Source organism: Myxine glutinosa, chromosome 13 (assembly GCF_964187855.1).
Source record: "Myxine glutinosa chromosome 13, kmMyxGlut1.1, whole genome shotgun sequence".
NCBI lineage: Eukaryota > Metazoa > Chordata > Myxini > Myxiniformes > Myxinidae > Myxine > Myxine glutinosa.
In genome coordinates this window covers 92,508,993-92,523,257 of record NC_136273.1, presented here as the reverse complement: position 1 = coordinate 92,523,257, position 14,265 = coordinate 92,508,993, and positions in this window count along the sequence as shown.

Sequence of the window (14,265 nt, the reverse complement as noted above, 5' to 3'; positions counted from 1 at the left end):
CAGACAACGTGTTTACACTGAGACATTTTGTGGAGAAGAGGTAGGAGATGTAAGGCGGATTGGTTTTGGGGTTTGTGGAACTTGAGAAGGCTTATGACACTTCCAATTGTGACGGCGATGCTGAGATGGGTGTAAGTGCTGGAAGCAGAAGCTGGGTTGGTGTAAGTTACGTAGGAGGGAATTAAGGGAAGAGTTTCGGTTGGTCATGGGTTGTCAGAAGATTTCAGTGTGACCATCGGTTTGAGGCACGGATTTTCTCTCGGTCCACTACTGTTTATAATAGGGATGGAGCTGGTGAGCAGGAAGGTCAGTAAGGGAGCTATTCTGAGAAAGATAAGGTGTGCAGATGATCTAATTATTGTGGTGGAGTGGACAGGAAATGCAGGAGTGGGAGGATGCGTTCAAGAGACATGGCTTGAGAATGACCCTGGAGAAAAATGAGTTAATATTGGTCAGAAAGTGGAAAAATAAACTGAACATTAGTTTAGATGGAAACATCTGGCAGGGAAGCAGATTTGAGTATCTCGGTGGAATGGTGGCCTCGGATAGTAGGTTGAAGGCAGCGGTGTGGAGAAGGATACAGGTGGTGCATGGAGGAAAGTGGAGAGACTCATGGCTCACAGGAATATACAAGGGAATTGAAATGGAATGTTCTGGGGTCTTGCGTAATGCTGCGGCCTACCTTTACGGAATGTACACTGCAGCACTGACATAGAGGCAACAACAGAAGTTGCATATCTGCAAAGACAACTGGTTGAGGAGGTTAACGGCTATGAAGAGGGTGGATATAAAAAGGATGGACGAACTGAGGGAGGAGAGGTTGAGTTTTGGGGTGAAATTGGTAAAGAGCTGGCTGAGGTGGGCTCGGCACCTGTTGCAAATGGAAGAAGAGAGAATGTCAAAGAAAGCAGAAGTGAGGTACGAGGAAAAGAGGTATAACTCAGCTGAGATGGAAAGATTATGTGCGGAGGGATGCAAGAAAGATTTGGAAGGTGGGAGTGTGGAGATCGAGAGTTTGCTTGGGGCAAAGAACAGTGGAGGAGTACCGGTATTGTACAAAAGGGGGAGGCGGGAGGGGGACAGCATCAGCGTGTTACCATTAAACAAGTAAAATAAAGGAAGGACTCACAGAACCTCAGTGGTAAAGGTCCTTGCTTGAGAAAATGCCACATCATTATTTGGGCAGTGTATAGGCAACAGACTGCGACCTTGATCGCTCCTGAAAATAAATATAAAAATAACTCTGGTTTGAAGCAAAAACATGCCCACTGCCTATGTGCATCTATAATACATCCTGGTTATATCACTTGGCTAGATTCCTGACACCAGAGGCCTGAAACCTAAGGACATAGGCCTGAGACGGACACGTAATGTTGCCTTCACAAAGTCCATGAGGCCTATCAGCTCCAACCTTTCGATATCTGGTGATGCTTTTAGCTTTGGTTGTTTTACATTGAAGGGAAAACGTATAGGGAGAGCATGCCGATTATGAATATGACAACTCCAAGATGTATTTCGCTTCACATATCAACAAAATGGTGGCCGTACTAGTACCCGACTGCAAAGCCGCAATGAGCCGGCGAAGCCAAAGCCTCTTGCCACTATTTTACCCATCACTGTGGCATCAGTAGGTTAGGTAGTTAGTAGTAGGTAGGTGTAGTAGGTACCGTACCTAGTTCAAAATGACACCATTTGCATTCTGGATGAGATTAAAATTTATAAAATTTCCTTCTTGATTAATTCGGTGAATTCTGTCTCAACTTGGGATATTTCCGGCCGTGAAAAACTATTCCCTACGGCTGCGAGATTTCTAAAAAATAATTCTTCGTCAATTTTAGAATATTTGACGCCGTTTTCAGCGTCCGAAATGTGGTAAAAAGCTTTTCTGAAATATTTTTTCAAACGCTCGAATCTCATTGGTTCCGGTAATTGGTGACGATTTTCGTTGAAGATAACCAGGGCCTGTGTGGGCCCGGGGAACGAGGTTGGTCTTAAAGTATTTTAATTACAAATTAGAGGTGCATGAGATTGTGAATCAAACAAAGACGGGTGAAACAAACTCCTATTGAACTTTTTTCAATTTCTTATGCATACTTCCGCATCCGGAAGATGGCGGCCTCCATGGAGTGATTTGGTGCGTCAAAGCTTCGAAATTCTCAAGGGCTCCAGCAAAATCTGGCTTTTCAACATAATACGTACGCGTTCATTCACAACACCGGCTCGGCCGGCTATTATTTTTCAGGTTACAATTGTGGGTGGAATCAGGCCAGCTGTCCAACCAATGGGTGGGAAGGAGCATTACACACCTGGGAAGGACAGATAAAGAAGCGTATCATTATATCGATTAATCATCCAAAAAAATTATATTCTTTGGTAAGTCTCCATTAAAAATTATTAGACGAGAGAGTTCAAATAACACGTTACCCCATGCAGTGTTAACATAAAGGGAAACATCTGTTACGTTTGCACACTGGCATATTACGTCAGTGCTGTGAATTAATGTTTGCTTTACGACGACTATGTTTTCCGGCACCCGGCCATCTTGGGGGTTCGAATGACTAACGTGTAACGTTACGTGCATGACTAAATAAGTCTGTTCGACATTCCTCCATGCGGTCGTGTCCCTTCTTTAAACTCTTGCTTTTCATTTCCCAGCACAATCTATATGTCTGAGCACGAGCCACCATTTTGTCTGAATCCCGATATTCCCCCGCCCGGCAAGAGCGCAAGCGGAAATTTTTGATTGGTCGAGTGTGTATAATATTTTGCCCAGGTACTACTACACTGATGGATTTCCAAAGTGTAAACAAGGCAAGTTGTGTTCTGCAGTGTTCAAGTGCATAATTAAATTGAAACCAAATAAAAGTTTTAACGACTGTAGAAACAAAACAAAAACTCTTTTTTTGGAAGTTTACCGTCATTTACATCACCTTATTTCACACGTCACATTAGTTATTCGGGCTGTTTGTGTTCCACATAGCCTATAAACAGTAAGATTTGTGTTTGGAATGATTTTCAATATTGTTTGACTTACAAACAGGCAGAGACCAAAGCAATCGCACGACTCTGTGTGCGTGCGCTCAGGACGAGATTCCGAACAATTTGCCAAATTCCGCCAAAGTACTGCTCAACTGCAGGTCAGTGTTCCAATTGATGTTCCTATGTTCTACAGTGCTCAAAAATATAAAATTCAATTGAAATTAAGAAGTTCCAGCATCATAGCCAATTATTGCTTAACCCCTCTTTGCGCGCCGCACGCAGAGTAAATATTCAGCAGACAAGAAGGACAGTTATACAGTCGAACCCCCGAAAGGGGAGGACGGATAGGGGGAGGACGATGTCTACATTGAACCCATGCACACAGCAAGACAATACAACACCAACAAGAGCAAAATAACAACTATATAAAACAAGAAAGAGCCATCAGTGATTGCAGACCCTCACCAGGACTTGATTTGTGTGGTGTAACTTGTATGGCAAATAAATGGAAGATATACTCAATGAAAGGTCGTTGATTGAAAATGAAAGGTCTAAATGGTCTGGTTGTAAATGTGTACAAGTCAAAGGTCTGAATGTTGAAAGGTGGAAAGGTTTAAATGGGTCGAAAGGGTTGAAATGGTCTAAACACTCCAAAGTGTCCAAAGGGTCTCATAGTAAAAGGTCAAAGGGGTCTAAAGGGTGTAATTTAAGGTCTAAAGTGTCGGAATTGTCTGAAAGGGTCTTAAAACGATGAAAAAGGTCAAAGGGGTATACAGGGCTTTAAAAGGTCTAAAAGGTGTGAAGGTGTAAAGGGTAGAAAGGAGTCTGAGGGTCTTCGGGGTTCTAAGAGGATCTAAAGGGTCGAAATGGATCTGAAGGGTCCAAGAGGATCTAAGGGGTCCAAGAGGATCTGGGGGTATTAGGGGTCTAAGGATTGTACAGATCGTAGGGTTCTAAGGGGTATAGAAGATCTTAGGGGTCTTGAAAGGTCTAAGTGGTCAAAATGTCTTAGGGGTCTGGCTAAATGGTCTTATCGGCTTTAAAGGGACTTAGGGGACTTAAGTGTCTTCGGGGTCTTAAAGTGTCTCTGGGGTCTTATGGTTCTTGGTCTTTTCGGGCATTAGGGGTCTAACGTGCTTTGTGGGGTCTTAGGGGTCTAGTATGTAGTCATCCAAAAGGAAAGAGGAAGATTATTATGGACACTGCATTCAAAACGGCCCTTAGAGTGCGTTCATAAACCGGTACCAGAGTCTGGTCTGAACTCCAGAAACCTCAGAGTGTCGTTTAGAGTATAGTATAGTTTCAGATTATTGTCCCAGACAGAGATATTCTGCAACAAGGTGAAGATTTTTTCCTAATGTCATCTATATAATAATAGCGTAAGGACTCGACTTTGTTATCCCTTTTACGCCGCACCCAGTGACCCGATGCCCACGGCACTAATGGATTTACGATCTACGAACCGCGCTCTTTGTTTGTCACGTACAGCCATACTCGAAAAATCTGAATTAGCCGACGTTGGGGCCCAAAAGCATCCGATTAACTGCCGATACGACGCCATCTTACGACGCCATCGTATTGGCGTCTGCTGGGCGAAGGCGAAGCAAGCCGTCCGCTGATTGGACAGGCGAAGGCGAAAGCAAGCCGTCCACTGAGTGGACAATCCAGAGCATGCATTTGTGCCGGTGTCGGCGATCGTTGTTCAAATACGCACTCTTCATTCTCATCTTTCTTCCTAACTCTTACTCGGACAAGCAAATCCCCTATGGCCTATGCCATCCATAATGGTACACTCTATCCATACACCACATCCTCCCTTCCGTGGATGTTCCACGGGTTTCGGCTAGTCTTAATTATTTCAGGAGTGCTCATCCTAAAAGGAGTGATTGGAAGGCTCCAAAGATGACTGCGCTGGTGTTTAACCAATGAATTACCCCCTTAGGGGTCTATGTGGTTTTAAGGGCTGTTGGGGTTCTATAGGCTCTTAAAGGGTCATCGGGGTATGGGGGGTCTTAGGGGTATTTGGTGTCTTAAATGGAGTTAGTGTTCTAAAGAGTCTTAAATGGTGTTAGGGTTTTCAGGGGTCTTAAAGGGTATTCGGGTTCGAAATGGTCTCAAAAGCTGTTATGGTTTTAAAGAGTTTAGGGGTCTCAAAGGGTATACGGGTTCTAAAGGCTCTCATAGTAAAGCACAGTGATGGATATTAGGGGTCACAAAGGGTCTTAAGAATTTTAGGTGTCTTCATAGGTCTTTGGGTTCTAAGGGGTCTAATGTAATTAATACACATACTACACTACAGGTGCTGTGCGGAAAAACAAACAAACGGACCCAAATGCAATACCTTCACCTCTGGCGAAGATAAGGTGAGTGTGGCTGAAATCATAGAAGAAGAAGAAGCAGAAGGAAAAGAAGAAGAGGAAGAAGAAGTGGAAGATGCAGAAGAAGAGGAAGGAAAAAAAAAACACAGCTGGGTCAATCCACCAGATTTTGCATACGTGAGGGGGTTACCCCGAGAAGAGGTAATGGGTATCTATAATACAGCAAAACAACAACATTTTGACAACAAAACACAACAACAACCATACCTGTCATTCTCTACCTAATTCAGTCATTCCACCCCCTGACAGAGGGAGCAAAGCTAAAGAGCAGCAGGGGTGATCTCTACTAAGCTTGGCAGGGGAATTCTCCTTCTGACTAATCATTTATTTATCTTTCTTTCCCTCTTCCTTGTACCCTGCAGCCTCTACTAACACTAAATTTGTTTGAGGAAGTTGTCACAAGAGGATGAAGTAAAACTGAGAATGACGTCCATTTATTTGAGTACCACGATATCATTGTTTACATGGAGACTGCCATGTTGTTCAGTGGTGCCTGGCACACAGTTCCGTTGCCATTGTTTACATGGAGATTGCCATGTTGTTCAGTGGTGCCTGGCACACTGTTCCGTTGCCATTGTTTACATGGAGACTGCCATGTTGTTCAGTGGTGCCTGGCACACTGTTCCGTTGGGAGTGCTTGCTTGAGTGCTTTGAATGGAGCAAGCCGCTTGCCTCTGGCCAGGCCTTATGTCCGATCAAATGCTTTTGAGAATTTGAAATACCCTGGAAGGGCCCCTCCCCAATGTATACACCCTCTCATTAACTTAATTAGTCATAGCTGGATTCACACCTGAATGCCAATGAGATCAGGAAGCACTTCCTGATGGATCAGGGATGGCCTGAACACTCCATACATTTAAAACAACACAATTTCGCAAAATAATCCACCAAGATATAAGATTATAAACCAATTAGAGAGTCCATAGAACACGATACCCCACGCATCGTTTAAGTATATAAAGTCAACCCTCGTTAATCCGGACTACTTCGTTCCCAGCACCCAATGTCGGATTAGCGAGATTGTCGGATAAACGATTTTGTGGATTAGAGGGATAAATGAATGGCGGAAATCTGTTCCTGGGTGTTTTGATCGGATAGCGGGATTTCCGGATTAAATGTGGTCGGATTAACGAGAGTTGACTGTACTTCAATTTTAATAAAATCATGATTTAAAATATCATTTAAAAATTCTGGAAGTTTAGTGCTAAATTGAAACAGTCTTATGTACATCACCCTTATACACCATCCTATTTAACATGTCCAAGTACTGTAAAACAGAAGGGTTTTGGAAGTGACAAAAAGGCAATTTTTTTATTTGCAGTGTTCAGTATATAATTCAATTTAAATAAAATAAAGATTGTAAAAGTCGTATAAATTAATTAATTCTGTAATTTACCGCCGATGACGCAGTGTCGACCCGACCACCTGATCTAACACGTTACATTAGTTATTTGTCCCTGTTGTTTGTGTCCTTTATGATGTCCTTAAGAACAGTAAGTTTCCTGTTTGGAATGCTTAATCCATCTTCCATATTTTATATTTGATATTTATTTTATATTATTTTTTATTTTATGTTTTATATTTATTTTTATTTTTTATCTTTTTATTTCGTTTCCTCATTCCCTTTGTGTTTAATGTTTTAACGATGGTCAACTTACGGTGTCACCAAAGAATAATTTCCCTGAATATGGGACAATAAAGATTTATTATTATTATTTTTTATTTTGTTTGACTATTGCCTGGGTGGGCAAAATTCCAAATTCCTGCTCTACCCTATGGGCCGCACTCCCGCACAAGACTAATGCTAACCCAAGTGTCGTGCTGCATACAAAAAACTGCGACCTGCAAGGCATGAGGCCTAAACGCATACCTTTACTCCTTCGAACATACTCGTACCTCCCACAAACCTCCTCTTCTCTTCTCATCCCGCTCCTCCCAAACCCACCCTTCCTTCCTTCCTTCTCTATTTCCCTCCCTTTCTTTGTACAAGTTCATATCCCCACCTCCCACCCATTTCCCCAAACCTTACCTTCTAACTCATTCGGTGGGTGTAATGTAGGCTAAAAAAACAATGCTAAAAAAACAATCAAGTCAGGAGGCCTTAATTTCACAGTACTGTTGGTGACTAGTACACCAATTCCACAAAAACACAATTAGCTAATTGCAGTCCTTCATCATAAACTGTTATTACATGGTGTTATGTGTAAGGTCACAAAGTCTCTAACGCACTATATCATCTTTTCAGAGCCTGTCTTGTGATTTATTCGTTTATCGGATTGCTGCAAAAACAGATTACACACACCTCAGTGTGGTTGGTCAACTGGTCATTGGTTCCTTCCCAATGGGCTCAAGGAACACTTGAACCTTTAGTAATTAATTGCTTCCATTTCACCTGTGCAGGAATGTGAGACCCCAAGGGGATAAACCTGCTGTAGATATTAAGGAAACAGTGACCTGTTTTATTTTTTTCCCAAACTTCCCGTTTATTTCTGGGTAAGTAAAGTTATTCTAAAAGTTTTCCGGGATAAATCTTACCTGCTGTTAACGAGAAAAGCATCTCTGAAGGTTGTGTTTGTGTGCCATGACGTCAACTGTGGTCAAACCTTAGAGGAGCCTCGACCCTAGATCTAGAGTTTAAAGACAGAAAGCTGGACCATCATACCGTTTTAAATATTGTCAAAACATAAGCTTCCATTTCGTCTGAATCTCAATATTACACAACACTGAGAGAGCGAGCAGCAAATTTGATTTTGTTGCGATGATGCCAAATGTCAATATTTTGTCCAAGTTCTGCTAAACGAAAGAATTTTAGAAATTCCAACAATGTGATTTAAGTTCTGCAGTGTTGAAGTATTTAATTCAAATGGAATAACATGGAAGTTTTATGGGTTGTAGAAAAATCACAAATTTTTTTTTTTTTGCAATTTCACCGCCATTGATGCACCTTCTTTTACACTACCTTATTTAACATGTTCTAAAAGTATTAACCTAAAAACGAAAAGGTTCTAAAAAGTAGAAGGTATTTAACATGTTAAACAAGGTGATGCTTTACTGTGGAACGGACTTTTATTCGTGACTGTTGTTTGTGTCCTTTGTAACACCCTTAGAAGCAGTAAGTTTCCCATTTGGAATTCGTTTCAATTTTGTTTGGACAGAAAGATTAAAGTATTATCTCACTCCTCTGCGCCAGTGTGGTTGGGACAAATCGAGAGCCAATATACAGGAAAACGACAGACTTGTCTTTCTATTCATGTTCCGATTCGTATTCAAAATATAACATTCATTTAAACTAGAACGGCACTCGGTGGAGAGCATACCTCCGCCAGGTGAACAGTTTACGTTTTGTATCCCAGAGTAGACCAGAAAATCACAATACTGAATCACATTTAATCAAAATCATCTGTCTACAACTTTTTGAGATAACCTGCTATGCGTCGTTTTTGGCCCAATCTCCCAATGGTGAAGAATCAATTTAAACATTATACTAGCCGGATCCGGATCCGGATCCGGATCTTCACCAATTCAATTCTTCCTTGTCACACACACAATCTGTCCACCAAGTTTTGTCCAAATCTGTCCATAACGTTTTGAGATATCCTGCTATATGCTGGTTTTAGCCCTATATCCATCCCTCAATGGTGAAGAATCATTAAAAAAATTAAATAATTCTCATATCCGAATCCACATTCAGATCTTCACCGAAATCGAATCGAATCGTCCTTGTCAGACACCCAACCTGTCCACCAAGTTTCGTCAAAATCCGTCCACAACTTTTTGAGATATCCTCCGATGTATCGTTTTTGGCCATATCTCCCAATGTTGAAGAATCACTTAAAAAAATAAATAATTATCATATCCGAATCCATATTCAGATCTTCACCGAAATCGAATCGAATCGTCCTTGTCAGACACCCAACCAGTCCACCAAGTTTCGTCAAAATCCGTCCACAACTTTTTGAGATATCCTCCGATGTATCGTTTTTGGCCATATCTCCCAATGTTGAAGAATCACTTAAAAAAATAAATAATTATCATATCCGAATCCACATTCAGATCTTCACCGAAATCGAATCGAATCGTCCTTGTCAGACACCCAACCAGTCCACCAAGTTTCGTCAAAATCCGTCCACAGCTTTTTGAGATATCCTCCGATGTATCGTTTTTGGCCCTATCTCCCAATGGTGAAGAATCACTTAAAAAAAAAAAAAAAATCATATCCGAATCCATATTCAGGTCTTCACCAAAATCGAATCGAATCGTCCTTGTCAGACACCCAACCTGTCCACCAGGTTTCGTCAAAATCTGTCCACAACTTTTTTAGATATCCTGCTATGTATCGTTTTTGGCCATATCTCCCAATGGTGAAGAATCACTTTTAAAATTTTTAAAAATTACCATATGCGAATCCATATTCAGGTCTTCACCAAAATCGAATCGAATCGTCCTTGGCAGACACCCAACCGGTCCACCAAGTTTCGTCCAAATCCATTGACAACCTTTTGAGATATCCTGCTATGTATCGTTTTTGGCCTGATCTTCCAATGGTGAAGAATCACTTTAAAAAATCTAGTAGCCGGATAAGAATCCGGATCCTCACCAAAATCTAATAACTTCTTCCTTGTCACATACACTACATCTCTGCCAAATTTTGTACGAATCCGTTTGCAAATTTTTGAGATATTTTGTTCACAAAACGGACAGACAGACAGGGGTGAAAACATAATCTATCTATAATTCCAGTAATCTCTGTACGTTTGTACGTCTGTACGTCTGTACGTTTGTCTGTGACCGCTGTTTCTCGACAACTACCGGTCCGATATACTTGAAACTTGCCAGGTATATTGCTGGGGACCCGAGGATGTGCCTTTTCAAGGTTTGAAATTAATCGGACAAGTACTTACCGAGCTATGGCGATTTAGCCGTTCGCCGTTCGCTTTGCCGTTGCGAATGGACCAAACCATTCATGTAAATAGAGGGGGGGGGGGGGGGGTTCTGTGGTCGTTCGCTTTGGCTTTGCGAATGGACCAAACCATTCATGTAAATAGAGGGGGGGGGTTCTGTGGTCGTTCGCTTTGGCTTTGCGAATGGACCAAACCATTCATGTAAATAGAGGGGGGGGGGGGGGTTCTGTGGTCGTTGCGAATGGACCAAACCATTCACATCGAATCATCGAATCACATCGAATGGACCAAACCGTTCGCTTTGGACCAAACCATTCATGTAAATAGAGGGGGGGGGGGGGGTTCTGTGGTCGTTCGCTTTGGCTTTGCGAATGGACCAAACCATTTCATGTAAATAGAGGGGGGGGGGATATAATTTTAGATATATATATAGTACGGGCATTGGCAAGGAACGGGCACCCACGTACGGGCAATGCCCTAGTAATAATAATAATAATAATAATTCATTTATTTTGTATAGCGCTTTTCATGAAGCCCAAAGGCGCTTTGACAGAGTGCAAAACATAATGCATAACAATACATGAAAACAACAATTGCACAAAGACAAGAATCAATAGGGAAATATTTAAAGCAAAAGGAGGGAGAAGGAGAAGTGATAGTCAGGGGTTAAATGCTGTGGGTTGAATGTTGAATGCAGTGCTGAACAGGTGGGTCTTGAGTGATGTTTTGAATGTTGTGAGTGAGGAGCCATCCTCCATCCACCTTTGGTGGCGCAGGTAATAAAGTGTTCCTCGATCATAAATTGTTGGGGGTGTCTGGGATGATGTCTGGGCTGATCCATTGGACAGGAGAAAAGACTGTTTCTTAGTCATTGAGTCTGAATGTCGTTGGACCTCTTTTTACTGTAAGCGGTGAAGATGCTTCAATATTCGGCTGTGTCCATCCGTCCAAAAATTAAGAAGAAGATCACTTCTAACGCACCATGTTGAATTCTAAACTAAAGGGTAATTCTAATGGGTTCTAAATGGTAATTCTAATGGGTTCTAAAGGGTAATTCTAAATGGTAATCCCAATGGGTTCTAAACGGTAATTCTAATGGGTTCTAAAGGATAATTCTAAATGGTAATCCCAATGGGTTCTAAAGGGTAATTGTAATGAATTCTAAAGGGTAATTCGAATGTGTTTTAAAGGGTAATCGTAGAGGGTTTTAAGGGTAATTCTAGTGGGTTCTAAAGGGTAGTTCTAGACGGTTCTAAAGGGTAATTTTAATGGATTCTAAAGGGTAATTATAATGGGTTCTAAAGGGTAATTTTAATGGGTTTTAAAGGGTAATCCGAGAGGGTTCTAACGCATAATTTTAATGAGTTATAGAGGGAAATTCAAATGGGTTATAAAGGGTAATCTTAGAGGGTTCTAAAAGGTAATTCTAGTGGGTCCTAAAGGGTAATTCTCGAGAGTTCAAGAGGGTAATTTTAATTGTTTTTAAAGGGTAATTTAAATGTGTTCTAAAGGGTAATCCTAGAGGGTTCTAAAAGGTAATTCTAGTGGGTCCTAAAGGGTAATTCTCGAGAGTTCTAGATGGTAATTTTAATTGTTTTTAAAGGGTAATTTTAATGTGTTCTAAAGGCTATTCCTAGAGGGTTATAAAGGGTAATTCTAGTGGGTTCTAAATGTTGATTCTAATTGGTTATAAAGGGTAATTCTATTGGGTTCGAAAGGGTAATTCTCGTGGGTTATAAAGGGTAATTCTAATGGGGTTTAAAGGGTAATTTTAATGTGTTCTAAAGAGTAATCCTAGAGGGTTCTAAAGGGTAATTCTATTGGGTTCTAAAAGGTAATCCTAGAGGGTTCTAAAGGGTAATTCGAGTGGGTTCTAAAAGGTAATTCTAATGGGTTATAAAGGGTAATTCTAATGGCTTCTAAAGGGTAATCCTAGAGGGTTATAAAGGGTAATTATAGGGGGTTTCAAAGTGTAATTTTAATGGGTTCTAAAGAGTAATTATAATGTGTTATAAAGGGTAATTCTAGGGGGTTCTAAAGGGTAATTATAGTGGGTTCTAAATGTTGATTCTAATGGGTTCTAAAGGGTAATTCTAATGAGTTCTAAAGGGTAATTCTAGTGGGTTATAAAGGGTAATTCTGGAGGGTTCTAAAGGGTAATTTTAATGGGTTCTAAAGGGTAATTATAGTGGGTTATAAAAGGTAATTCTAATGGGTTCTAAAGGGTAAAAGGATTCTAAAACGTAATTGTAATGGGTTCTAAACGGTAACAATCTAAAAGTTAACACCCAGATCTACTTTAACATAAATCATTCATTTTCAGATCTGCTGTTATCTGCATACCCTGGCGAGCCTCTGAATTGTCAACTGCTCTGTCTTTTGTGTACTGTATAATACCTGGGATGTCATTTTGTGAGCGAATATGCGATTCTGTGTACTTCAGGTACCTTTTGTCTTACTTTGCTGTAATTATCACATCTCAAAACTTTCAAAACCTGGAACTTAAAAGTCCCCTAAAAATATTCTCAAACAAATTTCTTTGGAGTAATAAAAATTTTAATTTATGGGTGAATACTAGGTAATTTTGATTATGTAGCCCGTGTACTTTCTTTGCACGATATTGCAAATCATATTTTGAGGACTCCATTGCAGATGGATGAACTTGTGAGAGTGAACTAATTGGATTAATAGCAGAGAATTCTCAGTCATGAAATGCATTTAAAAACGACATGTTTGCTGTATAATTATATTTGTGTTTGTTAATCCTTGCGCATCGAAGCGAAAGTTAACAAACAACCTTAACTGAGACGTGGTTCGTGCAATAGATTGCGTGGAAACAGATGGCTATACCTGGGTACCCACATTGTGTAACATCCATATTCCAATGAGTATCTGACAATGGATGCACAACAGAACAGCACTACACTTTCCACTGTAAAGGAATAAAGAAAGTGAAAGGAAGGAGTTGGTTTCACAATCAGTAACGAGAACGGCACTCAGTAGAGAGCATACCTCCACCTGGTTGGCCATATCACTCAATGGTGAAGAATCACTTAAAAGATTATACTAGCCGGATCCGGATCTTCACCAAAATCGAATCTGTTTGTCCTTGTCAGACACCCAACCTGTCCACCAAGTTTCGTCCAAATCCGTCCCCACCTTTTGAGATATCCTGCTATGTATCGATCTTGGGCCGATCTCCCAATGGTGAAGAATCACTTAATAAATTATAGAAGCCGGATGCGGATCCGGATCTTCACCAAAATGTAATAATTTCGTCATTGTCACATACCCTACATCTCTGCCAAATTTCATCCGAATCCGTCCACAGCTTTTTGAGATATTTTGTTCACAAACGGGCAGACAAACGGACAAGCAGACAGACAGGGGTGAAAACATAACCTCCATTCACCTTTGGTGGCGGAGGTAATGATCTATTTTCTTGCAACGAATAACCGTCTGCATCACTGGCCAGATTGAACACAACAAATGGGCCAACCACTGCTATTGAAACTTGTGTTCCGACTGTGCCGAACCCACCTGAGAAGAGAGATGCTTTCTATTCTCAACTCAATGAAACTATTTATAGAATAAACACGAATGACGGACTCTTTCTACTGGAGGATTTTATTACCTGCGTGGGAGCTCACCTTGGGGCCATGGTGCACTTCGTCACCAAGGTATCAGAAAGATGAGTGAACATTTCCAGCACCTTCTGGAGTTGTGCAATTGGCTCTCTCTCTCTCTCTCTCTCTCCCTCTCTCCCTCTCTCCCTCTCTCCCTCTCTCCCTCTCGCCCTCTCTCCCTCTCTCCCTCTCTCCCTCTCTCTCTCTCTCTCTCTCTCTCTCTCTCTCTCTCTCTCTCTCTCTCTCTCCCTCTCTCCCTCTCTTCCTCTTCCCATAACCAGAGAAAATTAGAATGACACTCGGTAAAGGACATACCTCCGCCAAGCTGAACCGTTTACGGTTTGTATCCCACTAATAGGCTGGATCTGCATCCGGACCTGA